The 25,560-nt window shown below is 37.9% G+C and overlaps 1 long non-coding RNA gene across 3 annotated transcripts in view; it reads right to left on the reverse strand.

Annotated features, from left to right (window-relative positions):
• LOC144293832 (uncharacterized) overlaps positions 1-24,495 on the reverse strand; it is a 62,988-nt gene extending 38,493 nt beyond the window's left edge. For 2 of the 3 annotated variants that reach the window (XR_013361150.1, XR_013361149.1), the window contains exons 1-2: positions 24,435-24,495; positions 23,801-23,881 (exon numbers count right to left, since the gene is read on the reverse strand). This is a non-coding gene — a long non-coding RNA (uncharacterized LOC144293832). The remainder of the gene's footprint in view (positions 1-23,800; positions 23,882-24,434) is intronic. The other variant, XR_013361148.1, reaches the window with a different exon arrangement.
• Between the last annotated feature and the right edge of the window lie 1,065 nt (positions 24,496-25,560).

The raw sequence follows: 25,560 nt of genomic DNA on the forward strand, positions 1-25,560 counted from the left end.
GAATGTACCACAATTAGACACAATATTGATGTACAGTTCTTTTTGTCTTTAGCCTTACTAGTATCCAGTGAAAGTATCCTTTTGCAAAGTTACTTAGATCAATTTCTGTTTTGTCTTACCCAATTAAATGTAGCTAAGTCATTTATTTGTAACATGGTTAGATTCACTTGTGATAGTCTACATTTTATCTTGGATTTCCTTGACATCTTGGGTTCATTTTTTAAATTTGCGTGTAGTAGACTTTTGCGGTACACAGTTCTATGGGATCTGACAAACGCATACAACCATATGTCTATGACCACAATATCATACAAAACAATTCTACCTATCCAAAAATTCTTTGTGCTACTCATTTGTAGTCAACCACCCTCATCACTCCCAACCCCTAGAATGACAGACCTTTTTAAGGTGTCTATAATTTTCCTATTGAGAACATAATATGAATGGAATAATTCAATGTGTAGTGTTGGGTGTCACTTCTTTCACTTAATAAAATACACTTAAGATTCTTTCATGTTGGATGAATCATTAGTTCCTGTCTTTTTATTGCTGAATGATATTCTACTGCATGGATGTACCAGATTTTTTTTTTCCCTATCGAAGGACACCTGGATTGTTTTTAGTTTTTGGCAATTATGAATAAAGCTAGCATAAACATTTGCATACAGGTTTTATGTGAACATATGTTTTTATTTCACTGGGTAGATACATAGGAGTGCAGTTGCTAGGACAAATGATAAGTGTATATTTAGTGTTATGTGAAACAATCAAACTCTTTTCCATAGTGACTATGCCATTTTCCATGTCTATCAGTAATGTGTGTTTCAATTGTTTTGAATCTTTGCAAGCAGTATGTATTGTTAGTTTATCTTTTGTTTTTGTTCTTAGCTATTCCATGAGATGTATAATAACATCTCATTGTGGCTTTAATTTGTGTTTTCCAGATCTCTAGTGATGTAGAACATCTTTTTATGTGCTTATTTGCTATCCATGTATCTTCTTTGGTGAGGTGTTCAGTTCTGCTCATTTTTTTGTTGGGTTGTTTGTTTACTTATTGTTGAATTTGAGAGTTCTTTATATATTTTAGATAGCAGTCCTTTGTGAGGTATGTAACTTGAAACTATTTTCTCCATTGTATAGTTTGTCCTTTAAGTTCCTTAATAATGCCTTTTACAGAGAAAATTTTTAAATTTTGATATTAAATTTTTTCTTTTATGGATCCTGCTTTTAGAGTTGTATTTAAAAACTCTCTACTAGGTTCTCTTACATCAATCGCCTAAGAGTCATGCTGTAAAAAGCAACAAACTTTCCTCTTCTCCTCCATCTGCCCAGCAGTCATAAAGCAACAACCATATGTGAATGCATCTCCATCTGTACTGGCCAGGCTGGTGTCCTGATGAGAGCTCTATTGCCCAGAACATGACATCCAGACCAATGGTCAGATGCCAAGTAACAAGACCATTGCAGGAGGAGATGACTCCTTCAACATCTTCTTCAGTGAGACAGATGCTGGCAAGCATGTACCCAGGGCAGTGTCTGTAGACCTGAAACCCAGAGTCATTGATGAAGTTCACAATGGCACCTACCACCAGCTTTTCCACCCTCAGCAGCTCATCGCAGGCAAGAAAGATGCTGCCAATAACTATGCCTAAGGACACTACACCATTGACAAAGAGATCATTGACCTTGTCTTGGAATGAATTTGTTAAGTGGCCAGTGAGTACACAGGTCTTCAGGGCTTCTTGGTTTTCCACAGTTTTGGAGGGGGAACTGGTTCCAGGTTCACCTCTCTGCTGATGGAACATCTTTGTCAGTTATGGCAAGAAGTCCAAGTTGGAGTTCTTCATTTACTCTGTCCCCCAGATTTCCACAGCTGTAGCTAAGCCCTACAACTCCATCCTCACCACCCACAGCACCCTGGAACACTGAGATTGTGCCTTAATGACAGACAATGAGGCCATCTATGACATATATCATAGAAACCTTGATATTGAATGCCCAACCTACACTAACCTAAGTAGGTTGATAGGTTAAATTGTGTCCTCCATCACTACTTCCCTAAGATTTGATGGAGCCCTGAATGTTGATCTAACAGACCTCCAGACCAACCTAGTGCTCTATCCCCACTTCTAGTTTCCTCTGGTCATATATATTCCTGTCATTTCTGCTGAGAAAGCCTACCATGAACAGCTTTCTGTAGGAGAAATCACTGACGCATGCTTTGAGCCAGTCAACCAAATGGTGAAATGTGCCCCTTGCCATGGTAAATACATGGCTTGCTGCCTGTGGCACCATAGTGACATGGTCCTAAAGATGTCAGCACTACCATTGCCACCATCAGGACCAAACATACCATCCACTTTGTAGACTGGTGCTCCACTGTGCTTCAAAGTTGGCATTAATTACTAGCCTCCGACTGTGGTACCTGGTAGAGACCTGGCCAAAGTATGCAAGCTGTGTGTATACTGAGCAACAGCACAGCCATTGCTGAGGCATAGGCTAACCTGGACCATAAGTTTGACCTGATATATGCCAAGCATGCCTTTGTTCAGTGGTATGTAAGAAGGGCATGAATGAAGAGAGTTTTCTGAGGCCCATGAGGACATGGCTGCCCTTGAGAAGGATTATAAGGAGGTTGGAGTGGTATCTGTTGAAGAAGAGGGTGAAGAAGAAGGAGAGGAATACTAAAGTTAAAAATGTTACAAAGGTGCTGATTTTAAGGGAAGTTTATTCTGTTTTAAACATTGAAAAGTTGTGCTCTGATCAGTTAATTTGTATGTAGCAGTGTATACTCTTATACACAGTTACTGACCTGTGCTTTATAATAATACTTTATTATCCGAGCTGTCCATTTATCTGTGGGCTTGAATAAAGTATTCCCTGTCTTAAATTTAAAAAAAAATAGATAAAAAATTAAAACTCTGTTAAACCAAGATCATGTGGATTTTAGGTTATGATGTCCCTGGAAGTCATAAAGTTTTACTATTACTGTTTACATTTAGGCCTAAATCAATTTTGCATTTATTTTTATATAAGGTTTGTAAAATTTAGGTCAAAGTTTGTGTATGGATATCCAATTGTTTGGCACCATTTATTGAGACTATTATTCTTTCTCCATTAAATTAACTTTGTACCTTTGTCAAAAACCCCTTAACTATATTTATATAGGCCTATTTTGGGGGTTCTTTCTTTAGTTCCATTGATCTATGTATCTGTCCTTTTGCCAACACCACGATAGTTTGGTTATCATAGTTCTACAGTTAAGTCTTAAAGTTATATAGTGTGAGTTCCTCAACTTGTTCTTTTTCAAAGTTATTTTGGTTAATCAGTTCCATTGTTTTTATACTTACATTTTTAAATCATCTTTGGAATATCTATATAAAAGCCTCCAGAGTTTTGATTGGAATTACATTGGAACTATTAACCAAATGGGAGAAATGGACATTTTAAAAATATCACATCTTTCACATAAACATGGTATATCTCTTTATTTAGATCTTCTTTTATGAATGTCTTGTATTTTTTAGCATAAAGATCCTGCATATAACTGTTACATTTGTACATAAGTTTTGGGTTTTTTGTTTGTTTGTTTGTTTTTGGTGCTATCATGAGTAGTAATTTTTTATTTTAAATTCCAATTATTCACTGTTAATATATAGAAATATAATTGAGTTTTGCTTACTTACCTGCTTCCTGAAAAAATCTATTACAGTTTTAAGAAGTTGGGGTTTTTGGGGGGAGGAGGTAGGTATTTTGATATTTTTTACATAAGAAATCTTGGGATTCATGACTATGACACTTTTCTTTCTTTCCGGTTTGTATACTTTCTTTTTTCCTTTATTAACTTACTGGCTGAGACTTCTAGTACAGTGTTAAATACGAGTGGTGGGATAGGACATTTTTGATTTGTTCCTGATCTGAGAATGAAAATATTAAGTTTTTCACCATTAAATATGATTTTAGCTTAGGGTTTATGTAAGTGTCCAGTATCAAGTTATGTAAGTTTTCTTCATATCCAAGATTAGAGTCTTTATCATAAGTGATGTTTAATTTTGTTCAGTGCCTTTTCTGCATCTATTGAGATAATCACAATTTTTTTCTTTAGTTTGTTAATGTGGTAAATCAAATTTGCATTCCAGACATAAGCCCCACTTGGTTGTGATGTGTTTTCACTTTTATGAATTGCAATATTTTATTTATTAATATGTTGCATCTATTTTTCATGAGAGACCTTGGTCTCTAGTTTTCCTTTCTTGTAATATCTTTGTCTAGTGTTGGAATTAGGGTAATGTTGAACTCATAAAATGGATTAGGAAGTATTTCCTTCTCGTCTGTTTTCTGTATGACATTGTGTAAAAATGATATTATTTCATCCTCAACTATTTCATTGAATTTACTAGTGACACTATCTGGGCCAGGAATTTTTGTTAATTGTTTGTTGTAAGGCTCTTAACCAGCACTTTAATTTCTTTAATAAACAGGACTCTTTCATTGATCTATTTTTTTTTTTTGATAACTTGTGTCTTTCAAGAATTTGACAATTTCACCTTCGATGTCAAATGTATGAGCATAGGATTTTTCATAGTATTCCCTAGTGTCTTGGGGTTTTTGTTTTTTATTTTTTAATGCCTGTGGGGTCTATAGTAATGTCCCCTCTTTCATTCCTGAAATCAATAATTTTTACCTTCTTTTTATTGGTCACATTAGCTAAAGATTTATCAATTTCATTGATATTTAATAAAGCAGCTTTGGTTTTGTTGATTTTTCCCTGTTCTTCTGTTTTCAAATTCATTGATTTATGCTCTTTATTATTTCCTTCCTTCTGTTTGCTCTGAGTTGGTATTTAATCTTCCTTCTCTAGTTTAAGATGGAAACTTAGATTAGTAGTTTGAGATTTTTATTCTTTTCTAATAAAAGCTTTTAATGACATAAAATTTCCTTTGAGTACTACTTTAGCTGCATTCCCTAAATTTTGTTAGGTTGTATTTTCATTTTCATTCAGTTCAAAATAAATGATTTATAGCAAAACCTAAACTACCAATTCTAATCCAAGAAGTAGGACACTTAAATTGCAAAAAAGGGGATCATAAATTTGATAAGAAGCCTGCCAGAAGGACACCTAGGTGGCTCAGTAGTTAAGCGTCTGCCTTTGGCTCAGGGCGTGATCCTGGAGTGCCAGGATCGAGTCCCATATCGGGCTCCTCACAGGGAGCCTGCTTCTCCCTCTGCTATGTCTCTACCTCTCTCTATGTCTCTCATGAATAAATAAATAAAATCTTAAAAAAAAAAAAAAGAAATCTGCCAGATAGTTTCAAAGCTGAGCTCTATCAAATTTTAATAATCGGATAATTTTAATATTATGAAAATTATTCTGGACCATTTCAGAGGGGGGATATGCTTAAAATTCTTTTTGTAAGACGAGTATAACCTCAGCAAAAACTTTATGAAACTTTATAAAATGATAGAGGGAAAAAATAAACGTACTAAAGACCATCTCCTTTATCTCAAGACAATTATAAAAATATTATATAAAATATTACCTATTGGAGTCCAGCAGTATATGAAAAGAATAATGTATTATGACCAAGTAGGATTTATTCTAGGAATACAAAGGTGGTTTTGTATCTGATATTTATGAATTTAATTGATTAATAAAAGAAAAATAGTATGATAATTTTAGTAAGTTTCAAACTTTTAATTAGCTATTTTTTAAATTTTTTTCTTTTTTTTTTAAAGATCTTATTTATTTATTCATGAGAGACAGAGAGAGAGGCAGAGACATGGGCAGAGGGAGAAGCAGGCTCCATGCAGGGAGCCCAACGTGGGAATCGATCCTGGGTCTCCAGGATCACGCCCTGGGCTGAAGGCGGCGCTAAACCTCTGAGCCGCCTGGGCTGCCCAATTAGCAGCTATTTCTAATAAAAATTATGGCTAAAGCTAGGAATATAAGGAGCTCTTTAAGGATAAAATTATTTAATAGAAATTAACACCAACATCACTCTTAAAGTGTTAACACTAAACCTTTTCCCATTAAAATGAATTCTGTCTTGGAAGTTATAGTAAATTCAAAATGATGGATAAAGAAGATGTGGTATATATGTACAATGGAATATTACTCAGCCATTAGAAATGATGAATACGGGCAGCCCCGGTGGCTCAGTGGTTTAGCGCTGCCTTCAGCCCAGGGCGGGATCCTGGAGAACCGGGTTGAGTCCCACATCGGGCTCCCTGCATGGAGCCTGTTTCTCCCTCTGCCCGTGTCTCTGCCTCTCTCTGTGTCTCTCATGAATGAATAAATAAAATTAAAAAAAAAAAAAAAAAACGATGACTACCCACCATTTGCTTCGATGTGGGTGGAACTGGAGGGTATTATGCTGAGTGAAGTAAGTCAATCGGAGAAGGACAAACATTATATGGTTTCACTCATATGGGGAATATAAAAAATAGTGAAAGGGATTATAGGGAAAAGGAGAGAAAATGAGTGGGAAAAATCAGAGAGGGTGACAAAACATAAGAGACTCCCAACTTTGGGAGATGAACAAGGGGTAGTGGAAGGGGAGGTGGGTGGGGGATAGGGTGACTGGGTGATGAGCACTGAGGGCGGCACTTGATGGGATAAGCACTGGGTGTTATATTTTGGTAAATCGAACTCCAATAAAAATATACATATAACAAATAAGTAAATATTACAAAAATAAAAGCTACATTTGTTGATAATATTGCACATATAAAAAAAGAGGTTAGTAAAAACTATTTTAGTAAATAATTTTTTACTGAAAAAGTATAGTCTTTTTTAATAAATAGTGCTGGCACAACTGGCAATCCATTTAGAAAAAAAAGGTCGACTTCTTTATAAAATATAAAACTATTAAATGGGTGAAAGACAAAAATGAAAAATAAAATTTAAAAATCTTGAAATAGGGATCCCTGGGTGGCGCAGCGGTTTAGTGCCTGCCTTTGGCCCAGGGCGCGATCCTGGAGACCCAGGATCAAATCCCACGTCAGGCTCCCGGTGCATGGAGCCTGCTTCTCCCTCTGCCTGTGTCTCTGCCTCTCTCTCTCTCACTGTGTGCCTATCATAAATAAATAAAAATTAAAAAAAATAAAAAATAAAAATAAATAAAAATCTTGAAATATAAGAGATTCTATGTGTAACCTTGGTTTGGGCTACCATTTTAACCAAGACAGTAAACCCAGATAGATATGCTTAAATATTTACATTTATTTACATAAATACAAACTATATTAGTAGATAAACAGTGGATAGGAAAGTGCAAAAGGGGAAGAATTCTGTTTAAAAATGATCTAAGGGGATCCCTGGGTGGCGCAGCAGTTTAGCGCCTGCCTTTGGCCCAGGGCGCTATCCTGGAGACCTGGGACCGAATCCCACGTCGGGCTCCCGGTGCATGGGGCCTGCTTCTCCCTCTGCCTATGTCTCTGCCTCTCTCTCTCTCTCTCTCTCTCTCTGTGACTATCATAAATAAAAAATTTTAAAAAATGATCTAAGAAGGCAGCCCCTGGTGGTTCAGAGGTTTAGTGCCGCCTTCATCCCAGGGCCTGATCCTGGAGACCTTGGATTGGGTCCCGAGTCGCGCTCCCTGTATGGAGCCTGCTTCTCCCCCTGCCTGTGTCTCTGCCTCTCTCTCTCTCTCTGTCTCTCATGAATGAATAAATAAAATATTTTTAAAAAAATGATCTAAGAAACTCTAATATGTTTGTGTCTGAATATAATTATATATGCATACAGAAAGTTCTGAAAAATATATATGCAGTTGTTCCATTGGTTATGTGGGGGATAGAGAGAAAGAACTTGGGAGTTGCAGATAATACAAAAGTAAAATATCACATAAAATGTGGTCATGATAAAAAATAGTACATAGGATTTGTTAAAGTTACATATTTGTATGTAAACACATAAATATATGTATTAAGAGGTCAAGAAACTTTTGTTAATGTATACCTCAGAAATTCAGATTTCATGTGATTTTTTCATCATCTTCTTTATACTTTTGTATGTTGCTCCATCTTTTCATCATGAACATGTATTATTAAATCAGAAACATAAAGCAGTTTCACTGTGAGAAATAAAAACAAAGCAAAATGTACTCACCAATTCAAATGAATTTATCCTTAACTTTGAAATCCAAGTGAGAAGACAGTTGTGTTTCTGAATGTAGGGAAGACACACAGGACAGAGTGGGAGAAGGATTCAGAACAGTTCTGAGCTAAGAAAAAGACACACCTGGAAATGGACCTAGAAGCAGTGAAAAGCAGTTTTTGGTTTAGTCTTAGTCTTGGCATTGGGGTCCAAGCAAATGCTACAAGAAAACTGTTAGACTCTAAGTCCCAAATGAGACTTAAGTCGGCATTTCATTTCTCTATCTTCAACAGAAGAAAAGCAAAGCCCAAACATCCCACTTCTGGGCTGAAGAACAAATTTTTTTCAATTTACTCTTTAGTTTTTAGACAAAATGTGACTCAGGAGGAGAAACCAGAAGACAAAATATTTTCTCCGCACTGGAGGAGGAAAGAAGGATTTAAACTAGTTTTCAACCTGTCACAGAATGAAATAACTGATTTCAGACTCTGTTTTTCCAGTAGAACCAGCGCCATCAGTGAGAAAGACTCTCTCTGTTCCCTAGAGAATGTGTTAAAGAAAAGCTCTGCAACCATTGTTGCATTGAGATGATTTTCAAAGAAATTCACAAGAAAGGAAAATTACAGCATTCTGTTCTCTAGGTGATAAAGACCGCATCCCTAGCCTGAACCCTGGCTTTGGAATCAGGTGCTCAGAAAGCATGATTTTTATCTGAAACCTATTTTCACGTATCAAGTTAACTTATGCAAGCCTTTCATTCTCTTTCTTAGTTTTTTCATCTATAAAGTGGGAGTGCCTATGATAATATAATGAAGAAAAGAATACTTGATTTATATCAGACCATAATTCAAATGCAAGCATAATCATGAAAATGCTGATTTGAATAGGTGAAGTATACAAATGCCACAAACAAAGGAGGTTCAATAAATTTGGGTTTGTTTGTTGGTTTGTTTTTTTTTTTTTTTTTTTGGTCCTCCACAGCCATAATTATAAGCTACTTGTGATCACTGAGGAGGCCTGTCAGAGTAAATAGCAGAGATTTTAAAAGCAGAGTCTTTAGTCTTGAAAAAACAAAACAACAACAAAAAAAAGAAAAACAGAACAATGTCAGAGGTCAGCTACTCCAGTGTGCTCATTGTAGTTGAGACAACTAAAAAGGTCTGAGTGATGAAGTGAGTAGATCGAGGTAGCATAGCTTCTCAGTGATAGTTTTGGGACAAATATCCCCTTGACTCTCTACCTAGTGTCCTCACAATGAAAGAGGACTCACTCTTCAGTAAGAAGCATTCTTTTGCAAGATGCCAATTTATAAAAGCTTTCTTGACCACTCCCAACTACTTCCCTATCCATGGAAATGACGTCTTTCATAATCCTGCTGTTCCCTGTATATTCCTTTAATAGTGTACCTTAAAGATTGTTGCTTTGATCTGTCTTTTCTACTAGTCTGATAGTTCTTTAAAGGCAGGAGCCATGATGTTTATTTTCTTCCTTTCTTTGTCCCTTCTTCTCTCCTTCTCCCTCTCCTCTCCCCTCCCCTCCCTTCCCCTCCCCTCCCTTCTCTTTATCTTTCTTTCATCTTTCCTTCTTCCAGATTACCTCATTCTTTGCTTAAGACCTTTCACGGATTGAATGAGACCCACCCACATTATGGCAGGTAATCTGCTTTACTCACTGTCTACTTATTTAAATGTTAATGACATCTAAGATATACTTTCACAGCAACATCTACAGCTGGTGTTTGACCAAAAGCATGGGCACCATAGACTTGCCAAACTGATAATAGAATTAACCATCACAAATGATAATGAAAGAGAAGGAGATTGTAGTCAGAAAGTCAGATACTTGCATTAGTGTGTTTGGAGCTAGAATAGCATGACAGAGTGGAGTGATCATGGATGTGGATAACTAGGATGAAGGGGAGGTCATCAGAGATGTGAAGGCAAAAAAATTGAGAGTTCAGCATAATGACTGGATTCATCTACTGAAACAATGAAGTCATCTAAGATCTTATCAGATGAGATAGAGAGGAAGAATTTGAGCCCAGCCTAAGTATTTTGTAATGATAGATAATAATCAGGAAGAAGAAAGATGACCAAGAGAGAAGAGAGAGGGCAATATAGTCAAAAGGCCTGAGCCTCAGTGAAGAGGATTTGAGCTGTCATCTCTACCACTGGGTGGCCTTAAGCAAATTACTTTATCCCTGTGTGCCTATGCTTTTTTTTTTTTTTTTAATCTAGCAAATATTCTAATCTTTTTTTTAATATTCTAATCTTTTTACATTCAAGGACTGTTGTAGGAATCAAGTATGGTGGTAAATGGAAGAGCAGTTTGAAAAACTAAAAGGCTGCCTAAATGATTAGAGAGAAGATAGGATCTCTTGAGAATAATTATGAAGCACTAAAATATATCTCCAAACAAAGTTAAGGAATGCCTGGTTTTGATTCAAAAGAATTGTAGGAGCCTTCAGGATGACTCCTTGAATAATACTCACCTCCTGGCATTCATACTCCTATGTAGGACCCTACCACATTTGGTAGGACTGACTTATAGGACACATATAAGTGATGGCATGTGACTTCCACTAGGCATAGCCAGTGGAAGCACTGTGGCTTTCACTTCTTGGATCACTTGTTCTGGCAGAAGCCAAATTCCATGTCATGAATCATGACAGCCCTAGGTAGGGACCTATGTGCAAGAAACCAAGGCCTCCTGCCAATAGTCATGTGAGTGAGTCATACTGGAAGGAAATCTTTTCATACCAGTTAAGCTTTAAAAAGTGCAGCCTTAGCCAGTATCTTGACTGCAAGATAGGAAATCCGAGCCAGAAACACCCATCTAAGCTGCTCTTGAATTCCTGACCAACAGTAATTGTGAGTGAAAATGTTTATTGTTTTAAGCTACTAAAGCTTTAAAGTAATTTGTTATGTAGTGATAAATAAATAATATAAAAGGTATTTGTTTCAACTAATCTTAAGTTTCTTCTTTATTCATGCTTTCTACCTGTGTGTAGAAATGAAAGTAGATTTTTTTAAATGCATACTCATGGAAGTCAGGAGGCATTTCTTTGTTCTGAGGCAATGGGTGAGTCTCTTTTGCTCCTTAGGATTTTGGTTTGCCCAGTTGTAAAATGAAAGGTGGTCCTAACATCCTCTTGGCCCTGTTTAGCAGCCAGTTCTGTGAGCAACTTCTTGAATGAGATAGTTGGCTTACAAAATACATGATTTTACTATGATGATGATGCCAAATTAAAATTCAACAGACCAATTTCATTGACCGAATTTTTACAAAACTATTTTTTAGAAGGAAAGCAGACTAGAGCAAGGCCAAGGAAATTTAGCTAGTGTGTAGGCATCATGTCCAGAAGCAGGAAAATTGCAAAATCAAAACAAACAAACAAGAAAACACCAAATCCCCTCTCCCTAAAAAACTCCAACCACCCCCCTAACAAACAAACAAACAAAAAACAAATAAAAAACCCGGAGACAATGTAGGCAATTCTAAATTCAATCTTTATAAGGAGGTTTTTCATGACATTCACCAAAAATGTGTTGCATACAGTTCTGCCTTAGTAATGTGTCTGGTTATATATTTATATGTTTCTGTTTCTTCTAGATTTGTTTTGCTTTATAAAAAAAATATTACATTTTGCTAAATTAAATTTTTGGAGTTTCTTCTATGACTGTCTCTCCAATAACTAAATGATTTGAAAATTGAAAAATATATATATAGTCGAGTAGGCTTCTCCAGTATTTTAGATACCTATAATCTTCACACAGTGATTTTTTTCAGCCATGATTAAAATCTCTCAACTTATTCCATTTTTTCCATTTTAAAAAGTAGGAGATTCAGTCATATTAAAAATAGTTAAATTGGCTTGATTATTTTTTTAAAGATTGTATTTATTCATTAGAATACACAGAGAGGAGAAAGAGAGGCAGAGACACAGGCGGAGGGAGAAGCAGGCTCCATGCAGGGAGCCTGACATAGGACTCGATCCTGGGTCTCCAGGATCAGACCCTGGACTGAAGGCAGCGCTAAACCGCTGAGCCACCAGGGCTGCCCTGGCTTGATTATTTTTATCCTCTGACCTAGGCTTCCAAACTTTTTCCCATTGGCTTTAACCTTCTGGGACATGCTTGTAGGCAAAACTGACCTAGTTAGGGTGACATCATTTAGCTAGTTGGTGTTCCTGAGAGTAGCAAGTCTATATCATGCTCTATTAACTTTCTTAGTTACAGCTTAGGTAGTTCTTCTTCTCCCAATGTATCTTTCCCTATTGTCCTTGTCACAGAATATGTGTATTCATCATTAATCTATACAATTTATCCCAAGCTTTGTCTCATTTGTTTTGAGAGTTGTGTAAGCATGTGCTCTTGATAGTCATTTACTGATTATATCAGATGTATCTTATATGCCTCCTCTCTTTCCTTAGCACTGCCACCTCCAGACCTTCTACCTCCTGCTTACCAACCCACCACAGAACACACATTTCTTACTGCCTGTAGCCAACCAGTTTTCCTGAGGTTGCTGGGCCCTCCCCCTTGGCAGCTGCTGTGCAACCAGGCTAACCAAGGGCATGTCTGGTCTCTTGTCTCCTTCTACCACATCTAGACTTTAATGAGTTGTCATACAATAGGCATGGGAACTGGGCAAGTGAGCCAGGTTTCACAATCTAGAAGTCCCAGGTAGAGGGATGGGTGATGCGTAGTAGTGGTTATCTACCTATAGGATGAAATTTGACCAATAAGAAACATGTGATGGCAGGGAGCCCACCAATAAAATTTCTTCTCATCTCACCCACCCTTCAACTGGGTCAGCCACAGCTACTGCCCTGGAGATGCCCTTGAAAGGTTACTTACTTATCTCTTCCAGGCCCCTTATGAGGCAGTGACCAGAAAACTCATGCATCAACTTGTCCTGTTTTTTTTCTTCTCCCTCCCTCACTTCTCTTTGTGTTCTCTTTGTCCTGGGATTTTACCTCCAAGATAAAGATTTAGCTCTTAATATTGGCCTCAGACTCTGCTTTCTAGGGAACCTGGGCTAAAACACTGACTAGCTACCAGTATTGTCTTTTGTAATAACACGTTTACTCCTTTCCTATATTTCTGCTCAAAACACACATATAGACTTTGGGGAATCTGCCTGCCTATATAGATCTATATTAAACTTTTACCAGTGTGTGTGTGTGTGTGTGTGTGTGTGTGTGTATACACACACACACAGAAGATTTAATTTCCCTTCTATAATTAGAGATAAATGAGCTGCTACACTGAACTTCTTGCTGGTTCTTGAATATTTCAGGCACATTCCCACCTTTATACTTGCTTTTCCTTCTGCCTGAACTATTGACCCAGATATATACATCCCTTTACCTCCTTCCAGTCTATGCTCAGTGAGTTTTCCCTGATCCTTATATTTAAAATTATAGCACCATCCCCTCTTCTACCAACTTCCTTTCTCCACTCTTGCTTTATTTTTCTGTATAGCTCATTGCCATCTAACATATGTTTTATGCATTTACTTCATTTATCTGTGTCCCCCAACTAGAGTATGGGCAACGCAATAGGGACACAGTTTTTTGTTTTTTTGTTTTTTTGTTTTTTTTTAAGTGTATTTTCTTTGCTGCTCTATTTCCCAGTTCTTAGAACAGTGTCTGGCACATAAAAGTGCTTGATAAGTGTTTGTTAAATGGATGAATGAATTAATTGATATATTGATTGATAGTACATATTAAATAGCAAATGTATCAGCATTGACTCATTTAGTTCAATTTTAAGGAAGAACAAGATAATGTGTATCTCTAAAAGATGTAAATTGAGTTTACATGGTGATTGAGTGCATACAGTGAAAACAATCAAATTCATAGGGAAAACCCAGACCTTTATCATTAAGTAGGCACTAAAAATCTACTGTGCACCTATTCCAGATGAGATCCTGGGGAGATACAAACGAATATAAGACACGGTTCTTCTCTTCACAAAGCTTATCATATTGCTTAAGAAAATAGATGTCATGAAATAATTAGAGAACTTTAAATTATTAAATTATGTGAGTTTGACTTTAAGTGCATTTGCAGTTAAGGAATGAGAGAGTAAAAAGACGTTAGAACTCTTACCTCTGGCTTTTCCACTCGAGTGCCCAACCTTTGACAACTGAGTTAGCTTTTTCCTAATCTCAGACTTCACCTATAAGGTTGGGATAGTCTTCTAGAGATAACCAAAAGGACTAAATGATACAATGCAAGTAAATTGCTTAGCACGCTGGAATTGTTCAATAAATATTTAGTTATAATCTTTCATGATTATCACACTTTTTAAGAAGCTACATATAGATACCTCTATAGAGAAGGTAAGGCTTGAAGAATAAATAGGACTGGAGCCAAAAAGAGAAAGTAGAGGTGGAGGAGATGAGGAGAAAAACAAATGTAGAAACATGAGGCAGGAATGCATATTGTATGTTGAAGGGAGCAATGTCCCCAGGTGAAGGAGTGGGGAAGAAAGTAGGGCAGGGGGAGATGTGTAGCCAGATTATATCCAAAAAACTTGGACTCTAAATATAGCTCTAATCACTGGGTTTTGAAGATCTCGGGAATGAAGAAAAGAGGGGAGAGAATACAGGTAGAATAAAGGGAAAGAAAAAGGAAAGATGGAAAAAAGTTGAGAAGCAAAACTAAAGCCTGGCCATTGGCCAGAAATAGCCTTCTCATGTGTAATATTCTCTTAGAATTTATTTAAAGCATTAAGATGAGAGGACAGTTCAGAGCACTGGATTAATTCCCTTTTCTCTCTCTCCCTCTCTTTCTCTCGCCCTTTTATTAAGAAAATAAAAGAGACTTTGAAATATTAAGCGATAGTGGGATTAGAACCTTCTCCTGCCGGCCCCAGTCTTTCCTCCCCTATTAATTTCCACTTGATTAGAATTCTTTTTGAAGTATTTAAATATGGACAATAGGAAATAGAAGGGTGAGTTATTGAATATCAGTTAGACAGTATTAATATAATCACAGCTCCCATTTTTTATATAGACACTTCATCTATATGTATAGTTTCCATTAGGAATAAAGTAGACACCCCTCTCCCCTACCTCAAGTAATTATGAGTTTTTTTTAACTATAATGAAACTCTTAAAAGTTAATAGCTGATTTGTAAATCCTCAGCTTAAAAATTTTTAATTTAAAAAATAAGTTTTAGAACTCTAGAAAACTGAGAATTATTTTTTCTTGCTCTCTTTTTTTTAAAAAACATGAGAGATTTGCCTAACACTAAACTCTTTTTAAAATTTTTATTGAGGTGTAATCAACATACAATATTATATTAGTTTCAAGTGTACACTATAATGATTTGACATTTGCATGCATTGTGAAATGGTCACCACAGTAAGTCTACTTACCATTTGTTACCTTACAAATTTGATACAATTTTATTGATTATATTTCCGATGTTGTACATTATATCCCCATGACTTCTGTATTTCACAACTGGAAGTTTGTACTTCTTAGTCCCATTTACCCATTTTGCCATTTTGTCCCTCTTCCCCAAACTCTGTCTGTGGCAACCACCAATTTGTTCTGTGTCAATGAGTCTGGGTTTTGTTTTACTGTTTATTTGGGGTTTTGGGGTAGATTCCACATATAAATGAAATCCTGTGGTATTTGTCTTTCTCTCTCTGACTTATTTTACTTAGTATAATACCCTCAAGGTCCATCCATGTTGTCACAAATGGCAAGATACTCTTTTTATGGCTGAGTGATATTCCACTGCATATATATATGTACTACATCTTTATCCATTTGTCTGTTGATGAACAGTTAGGTTGTTTTCATATCTTGGCTATTGTAGATAATGCTGCAATGAACATAGGGGTGCATATATTTTTTCAAATCAGTGTTTTTGTTTTCTTTGGATGAATACCTAGTAGTAGAGTCCTGGATCATACAGAAGTTTATTTTTTGTGGAACCTTCATACTGTTTTCTATAGTGGCTACTCCAATTTACATTTCCATCAACGTGTACAAGGGTTCCATTTTGTCCACATCCTCACCAACACTTGTTATTTCTTGTCTTTTTGATACTAGCCATTTGGAGTAGTGGGAGGTGCTATCTCATTGTGGTTTTGATTGTATTCTCTGATGATTAGTGATGTTGAGCATCTTTTCATGTGCCTGATGGCCATCTATGTCTTCTTTGGAAAAAATGTCTATTCAGATCCACTGCCTATTTTTAATTGGATTATTTTGTTTTATTGAATTGTATGAGTTCTTTATAGATTAAGCTGTGTGAATTCTTTATATATTTTATATGTTAACCCATTATAGGATATATGACATGAAAATGCCTTCTACCATTCAGTAGGTTGCCTTTTTGTTTGTTGATAGTTTCTTCCACTGTACAGAAGCTTTTTAAGAAGAAAATTACAGGCAAATATCTCTGATGAACACAGATGCAAAAATTTTAACAAACTATTAGCATACCAAATTTAACAATACATTAAAAGGATCACATACCATGAACAATGGGATTTATTCCAGGGATGCAAGATAAGTTTAATACCTGTGAATCAATCAATGTGATATGCCACAGTAACAGAATGAGCTATAAAAATCATATGATCGTATCAATAAGCACAGAAAAGCATTTGACAAAATTCAACATCCATTTATGATAAAAACTATCAACAAAGTGGGGATAGAGGGAACATAAGTCAGCATAGTAAAGGCCATATGTGACAACCCCATGGTATAGATCATATGCAACAGTGAAATGCCGAAAGCTTTTCCTCTAAAATCAGGAACAAGGCAAGGATGCCTATTCTCATTACTTTTATTCTATATAGCATTGAACTCCTGGCCATAACAATTAGGCAGGAAAAACAAATGAAAGGTATACAAATTGGAAAGGAGGAAGTAACACTGTCACTATTTGTAAATGACATGACACTATATAAAGAAAACCAAAAAGACTACAGGATCTAAGACTTCTATACAAAAAGCTGCTGTGCTTCTATATGTTAATAATGAACTATCAGAAAGAAAAATCAAGGAAATGATCCCACTTAAAATTTCATTGAAAAAAAAATACCCAGAAATAAATTTAACCAAGGAGATAAAAGACCTATACAGTGAAAACTGTAAGACATAGATAAAAGAAATTAAAGAAAATACAAATAAATGGAAATATATCCTGTATAATACAGAATAGTAATCTAATATATATCTTTTGTATTGAAATAAAGGGACCAAAAATTAGTGAACATATTTTATATGTTTGATGCCTGTGCTTTTTGAGCAACAAACAACAAAAAAGAGAGTAAAATATAGGCAGTGTGCAATAATACTAGAGAATGCTTTAAATTAGAATCACCTGGAAAATTTCAGTCTTACACTCACCCTGTATGTGTGGAACTCAGTCAGTTGGATACTGTGCTAAGCTCATTGCGTAAAGTAAGCAAAATGACTTTTGAACTTTCCTCCTTCTCCAAAACCAGTAATCAGCATTCTGACCATATTTGTGAAGGTCACATGCTTGATTTAATGCTCTGTTGTTGCCAATTGATACTCTTCATTTTTTAACAAGTGACTCCACATCTTCATTTTGCACAAGGCCCCACAAATTATGGGGTCCATGCAGGTCTACCTGGGGTCTACCCAGGTCTACCACTTGAGGGGCTAATTTTTCTGGAATGAGTTAAAGCGATAGATTTTTCTTTTCCTAATTCACCTGGGATTTCTTACATGCTGCCCTAGACTCCTGAATTTAAAATATATGGATCCTATTTTCAGACTCTATCCCCATGTTTTTTTTTTCCCTTCAAGTGAGGCTATACATGACAGAACAGCACTCACTGTGATAATGCCAAAAACTCTCCCTTAGAATTCTGTTGTTCTTTTCTGTGAGTAGAAATCTCTAATTCTAGATGCCTGCTTGACTATTACCTACTGGCCACACCAGAAAAGAGGGTTTGAAAATCCTGCTGGATCTTTGTATAACTCAGGAGGGAGTGTTTGCAATTGCCAACAGTCAACACCATAAACTGTTGTAAGACAAGTAAGCATGGATGGCCTCCTGGATGTGTCCATCAGCATCCTGAGAGCTGTGGCAAAAGGCCCTGGGATCCATCTCATCAAATCTTCAGAATAGATGAGGAAGTAGAAGTTTGGGAATAGGAAAGGAGTCACCCTAGGTTGATGTTGTTGATTTACAGACAAGGAGAACTGGAATTGGCTTCTAGGTCCCATCGAATTTCCTGTGCTTCCTTATCACCCATTTTGGAGCCTTAGATATATAGAGCAAATCTGATATTCCTGTAATGGGGAGTGGGTTGGAAACCAACAGTACTGAAGTAATGCTAGATCCAATGCTTTCTGTCCTGAACAAGTATTCATGGAGATTCAAATGGGACCTGGATGCTGGAATCATAGAAACATGTATGTTCACCTTCCTATGTAGCAGGCTCTAGGCATTACCTAGTCATGGAGATAGCCCATAATGGAATATTACAGTTAAATGGCTTCTCTCTGGAAGTCAATGGTCAAAAAGAGATCTTTTAATCCTGTAAGGCCCACATAAATCACACTTTGGCTTTAATGATGGCCCTGATTACCCAAGCCCTCACCACGGTAGGTTCCACCAGCATGTGGTATATGTAGCACATGGCCCAGAACTTGACTATAACACTATTGAGTTGTTAATCCATTGTTGACCTGCCTGTGCTAATTTTTGCCCAAGCTTATATTGAGGTAAGCAACCAGTTCTTCCATGTCTTCTGAGTCTGAGCAAGTATTCTTGTTAACCAATTCATCCATAGAAATTCCATGAAACAGTGGGTAAGAGAAGGGCATGAGTGAAAAACAGCCTGGGTCTACTGATGCTGCTCCCCATCTCACCCCCATCACACACCTGTACACATGCACACTCGGAAGCAATTAGGTACTGATATACAGAAGTCTTAGGTCTTACCTATGCTATATTCTCCTGGAGTCCAAAAGTGAGAGAGAAAAGGATAGAAGAATTACAAGTGTGTTGTAACAACCCCCAGACCATTCCATTGCACCTTTCTGGTTCTGCCTTAAGCAGGCAGGAAATCTCAGCTTCTGGCCATGCTGAGTAAAGCAAACTAATAAAATCCCTCCCATATCCCTGCTACCTGTTGTCTCCAGGTTGCTTTAAGATAACCCGTCTTTGGACTGAATTCATATTTTTTGTCTTTTAAATTGTGATTGCTGAAAGGGCCTGAACTTCTACATTTAGTTAAAGCTGGAAATTCACTTTCATTGAATCCTAATTGAGAGAGAGGCCCCAAAGACAACAGACCACAGACAGGAAAATGAAAAGAGAAAAAGAAAATACATGAAAGAATGGTTGTAGATTTTTTTGTTTTGTTTTTGTAAAAGATTTTGAAAGCCAAAGAATAAGATAAGGTAGAAAATTCTATGCAACAACCACACAGCTGGAGAAAAGGAAGGCACAAAATGGAATTGTTCCTTCTTTGGTTTTCTCAATACAAAATAGAAAAAAAAAAACTTGAATGAGAAAAGCAGAATTTCCTCAAAACCTCTCATGATATAAAATCAGTTGGTGAGGAATATGACTAGCTTGGAGCTAGGGGAAAAAATGATTTCTGAAATGCATGTTTAGAGAGGGTTTTTTTTAATGCAATAAAAATGGAAAAGAATTTGGGGGTGGGCAGGGGGAGGCCTTCCCACAAGAGCAGTGCTTCTGTCTTCAGGGTCTGGGCAAAGATGCCTTGCCCCATCCTTACAGTAGCCCATTACCAGGCCTCTCTCCTTCACATTATTCTCGAGCAACCTTATCAGACACAAGCATCGCCTCAGATGCTGTGACTGGAGTTAGAGCTCAATAGCACCTTGAACCATCAGAGCAATCTCAGCTTTTAAGAAAAGGTCTCCACAAGGAGATGCGTGAGAGAATTTGCCTGTGGCTATGCGCGTTCTTTAATAGTGAGCTTTCCTCTGCCAGCCCTTGCTGCAGAGCCTGTGGAGAGATGAGAAGTCGCTTTATTTATCACAGGGCTCTTCCGAGTGCCTGTTAGGCAATGATCATATTATTTATTACCAGGTGTGCAGTGCTGGTGGGGGCAGGGTGGGAAATGATTTCTTTAATGGGCCTTTGGCAGATGCAGGGCTTGGGAGATTGGGGGCGGGGGGAAGGGGAGGAAGAGAGTGGGAGCTCTCTTGAAGGGGTTTGCTGTGCTTTTTAAAGGGGATGCATCATAGCCTGAACGGAAAAACATTATAGTAAATATATGTTATACAAGATTAATTATGTTAATTTAGGAGTAAAGTGGAAAAGAAATGTGTTCTTCAAGTATCTGCAGTCACCTCACCTAGATCTTGTGGAAAGTTTGAGACAGGCCTTTAACTTTTAGCATCTCTACTCTATCCTGCCATCCCTCAATCCTACAAAAGCAGGACTCTTCTTGTTGGAGAACTGTCAGGGCCAGAGACTAATTTTCCAAAAGTCAAGAAGACCCAGATCTAGGGACATGATCAAGAATATCAGGCTCTCAAAGGCTCACTCTCTGGACAAGTTCTTAATTTAAAGCAGTCAGCCAGTATGTTTCCCTCCAATATATAAATAATACCAAGACTGACTAAACAATAGAAACTTTGGAGTTTTGTAGAAAAAGGCTTTGTCAAAATCCCTTGAAAGTTGATCAGGCTCACTGAAGAACTCAGGTTGGGGGCTCTGGATCAGCAGACTTCCCTGGGCAGGGCAAGAGGAGGGTGGCAGGGTGGTGTTGAGTTCTGGGTGGAGCTGCCAGGGCAGTGTCTACTTCTGCTTATTCTACACTAGTTGTGTGGCCCTCTAGACACTGTTTTCTCCCAAAGGTCCACCTACTCCCAGTCCCTCAGCTGGAGAGAGGATAACTGAGTCAAGAAAGTTGTTACTGAAAATCCTATTACCCACCTTTAGCAGCTAAAGGCAATGGATTTCCTAAAGTGAGAGTCTTCCTCCCTCCATCTAGCCTCCCACCCCTACTGTGAGTGGTGCAGCTGGAAGAGATATGCACTGATCAGGATCAGCTGCAAAATACCGATGCCCAACTACAGTGACTTGGAAAAGGAGCAAGTCTGTCATATGAAGTTTGAAGGTTGGCATCTAGGACTGTTGTTGCTAGTGCTCTGCAATCCTTAGAGCACTAAGGATAGAGGTTTCTACCCTTCAGGATTGTCTCATGATTGCAGAATTATCACTGTACCTCTGTCTGGCAAACACATCAGAGTAACAGGGAGGAAGCAAGAAGAAGGAAGAAGGAGAAGTAATAAAGGGAAAAGGAGAAGAGGGAAGAAAAAGGTTAATGGGTGAAGAGGCTCATATAGAAAGGTATATGCCCAGCAAGTCAGTCCCCCTTTTGAGGCTCTTACCAGAAGCACACTACTTAGAAATTCCAGTCCTGAGGGAGTCTTCCCTCATTAACTTCAGCTTATATATGGCACTTACCAGAACATCATATGGCTACACCTATTCATTAAGGGACTTGGAAATCTTTTTGGCTTGGTTTGGTTTTTAAACCAGGCACAGACTCAGTCCCAACAAAATCATGCTGCTGTTCAGTTAGAAGGCAAGCATGGATATTAGGTAACAATGAACCACTGGCCATAAAATAGAGATCCTAGACCTGAGGGACAAACCTAGGCCCATGTAATCTGGAAAGTAAAGGCTCCTGGATAGATGAGGATCATCTCTTCTGGGAGATCTAGAACATCTTTGGCTACCCCAGGACTAAGATCCCAGAGGCAGGTCCCCCATGGGTGAGGCTAGAGCTCCATGACAGATAAAAAAACCTCAGTCCTTCTTGACACCAAGTCAGGCCATTAGGACCCTACCTTGCCCTCTCTGTGATAAGTCTAATGGAACTTGCCCAGCCTTTTCCCCACATTGTTATCCTGGCATAGACCATCTGGCCACTGTAGGGCTTGCTCTTGTTATACCAGTCCAGGCTCATGCTATGTGACCCTATTTCCAGAAACAAGTTATCTTGAAAGCCTACCTTTAGGAAAATTATCCTCCTGGCTGTCTTTCAGCTATTTCCACCTAAGTCTCAGGTCTATCTTTGCTCTATACCTATCTAGCTCTAGTAGTTTCCTAGATTTCATGGTCTTGTGGGACTTGCTACTGTTTACATTCTGTCCTGAAATCCAGGTTCCAGAGTTATATCGCTAACCTTGTTTTCTGTGTCTGAATCCTCACCTTGTACCTGAGGGCCCTAATCTTGTTCCATGATGCCTGGTCTATTCATTCGTTCGTTCGTTCATTCATTCATTCATTCATTCATTCATTCATTCATGAGAGACACACACAGAAAGAGGCAGAGACATAGGCAGAGAGAGAAGCAGGCTCCCTGCAAGGAGCCCGATGTGGGACTTGATCCCGGGCCCTGAGATCACGCCCAGAGCCAATGGCAGATGCTTAACCACTGACCCACCCAGGCATCCTGGTGCCATCCTGGTGCCTGGTCTTTGAGCCTTTTTTCCCCAGCGCCTAACCCCTGCCCTAATCCAGTCCTATTCAGTCCCTGGGGTGGGGGCTATCCAACATCAAAACATGAATATCTGTGCTCTTTCTTACTGCTTCTCTAGACTCTAAATACCACACCTTCCCAATGGCACCACTTGGAATTCCCTGATGTCTGTCCTAGCTTGGGTAGTTACTGCTACCTGCCTTTAGACTCCCTTAATGCCACACTCTAGTCAAATGCTTTTTTTTTTTTTTTCTTTTTTTTAAGCAGGCTCCATGCAGGGAGCCCGATGTGGGACTCGATCCCGGGACCCCACGATCACACCCTGGACCAAAGGCAGACGCTTAACCGCTGAGCCACCCAGGTATCCCTCAAATGCTTTTTATATTACTAAGGGACTCTTTCTGTTTGGCCCATCATGATATGTCTAAGAGCTCTCTAGGACCTGGCTCATTCTAGCCTGGTGACTGACTTCTGATAAAGAATCAGATTCTGCTGGTAAGGGTTTGATGATCCCCTGAGATAGGGCAGTGGCTGCTCATACGAGCCATTTTTGGCTATACCCACTTCCAACCAGCTGTGCATATCCTGGCACCACCAAGTGCCTGTAAAGTCCTGTTAATTATGGGCCCTTTCTACCAACAGATCCTCCAGTATTTAGTTTGTAGTGTTCTGGACCATCCTCATCAGGAAAGGGGCTGTTGGCTTTGAGCTCCTCAGAAGGGTTCAGTTCTGATCTGATGAGCACCTTCTCAGAAGAATATTAGGTAAGAACCAAAAACTGATAAATGGCCAAAAACTGATATATATAAACGTGTATATGAAAAATGCTAAAAAATCAGCATTGTGTATAAAAACTTTGCATTTCTATCGATAATAATAGAAGTTATTTTCCCTCAGGCCCATCATCCCTATATTATAAACTGAAAAAAAAGTCTCCACCACATCTGAGATCTTATATGATTATACCTGACTTAAGCTCTCTATAAGAAGTTAATACTTTAGACAAGTCTTTGAACTTGAAATATCCAAATTGTGCCGTTATATCTGTTTCATTGTTCACTAAATTTCCTGAGGAGACCAAGATTCTCTATTGGCTGACAAAGCAGATAACATAGAATTGAGGATTAACTTGTCAAACACAGAAATCTGGAAAATGCTGAGAAAACTTAAGTATCAAATAACATTGTTATCTTCATGTAAAATTAGTTATTAAGCACTTACTTAAATATAATACCTTGCACATGTGTGGTACTTTACATGACTCCTTTCTGGCCATTGTATTATTTGATCCTTAGCATAACCCTAAAACACAGATCAGTCACATTAGTTCTATCTCCCTCACAGTGGAGGAAGCTGAGACTTCAGGAGGTTATGAGTTACATGTTCAAAGTTGGGAATCAGCAGAAGTTAGGGACCAAACTGTGGGGAGGTACAGAGGGAGTGTGTTCAGGAAACTCCAGGCCTCCCCTTAACTCTGGCCTGTCTCTTTAGGCTCCTATGGAATCTGGGGAAACATGAGAAAGCTCACCAATGTGGTCAAGATTTAGAACTCTCATCTTTAAAAAAAAAAAAATTAAATTTGCCAACATATAGTATAACACCCAGTGCTCATTTCATCATGTGCTCTCCTTAGTGCCCATCACCCAGTTACCCCTCCCCCCACCCACCTCCCCTTCTGCAACCCTTTGTTTCCCAGAGTTAGGAGTCTCTCATAGTTTGTCTTCCTCTCTAATTTTTCCCCACTCAGTTTCCCCCCTTATAGTCCCTTTCACTATTTCTTATATTCCACATATGAGTGGAACTATATGATAATTGTCTTTCCCTGATTGACTATTATCTTAACTCACTTCCTCACTTGTGCTTTCAGATCATGAGGTGTACAAATTCCAAAGGTGACCATTCTGTTTCCATTGGTGACCACAGTTTTCAGATTTATGTGGTAACTGCTAAGATCTAACTGGTGTGACCCCAATGTTCTCTTTCTACGCTGAAAACATTCAATAAGGATTCAGCAATGTGGGCCCCACAATTATTCTTCCCCTGTGACTTAAGAATGATATATATGTTTTTAAAGATTTTATTTATTTATTTGAGAGAAAGAGAGATAGCACAAGCCGAAAGAGAGGCAGAGGGAGAGAAAGAAGCAGACTTCTCACTGAATGGGGAGCCCAATGTGGGGCTTGATCCCAGGACCCTTAAAATCATGACCTGAGCTAAAGGCAGATGCTTAACCAACTGAGCCACCCAGGCACCCCAGAATGATATATTCTAATTCACAGTTGAGGATACAGAATTTCAGTGATTTGGGAAAACCTCTAGCACCTCCTTAAGTTGCCTTCATTTTTTCCAGCTTTTGTTTATTTTTTTGTTGAATGCTAATTAACATATGTTAGTTTCAGGTGTACAACATAGTGATTTGATAGTTATATACATTAGAAAATGATCACTAGTATACGTTGTTTCCGTCTTTCACCATAGAAACATATTGCAATATTATTGACTACATTCCTTGTGCTGTATATTACCTCCCTATGACTATTTATTTCCAATTGGAATATTGTACTTTTTAATATCCTTCACCTGTTTCATTCATCCCCTCATACTCCTCCCTGGGCAACCAGAAGTTTGCTCTCTGTATCTATGAGTCTGTTTTTGTTTTGTTTTTTTTCTCCTTATCTATAATTATTTATTTTTTATTAAAGTATAATTAACACCCATGTGAGTTTCAGGTGCATAACATTGATTCAACAATTCCATACATTACTCAGTACTCACCACGAATAAGTAGTCACCCATCTGTTACCAAAGGATGTTATTATAATATTCTTGACTATCTCTTCAATTGCTTTCTGATGAAAGTGATCCCTACATAGCTTGAGCATTGTGATATAAAGGTAGAAAACTATGAACAGAAAGACAGCTCCTTGTATTTTGATATGTCTCTTCTTTGACAAATGTTCAAGATGTTCAGGTGTTGAAAT

The sequence above is a fragment of the Canis aureus genome, chromosome 22, assembly GCF_053574225.1.
Source record: "Canis aureus isolate CA01 chromosome 22, VMU_Caureus_v.1.0, whole genome shotgun sequence".
Lineage (NCBI taxonomy): Eukaryota > Metazoa > Chordata > Mammalia > Carnivora > Canidae > Canis > Canis aureus.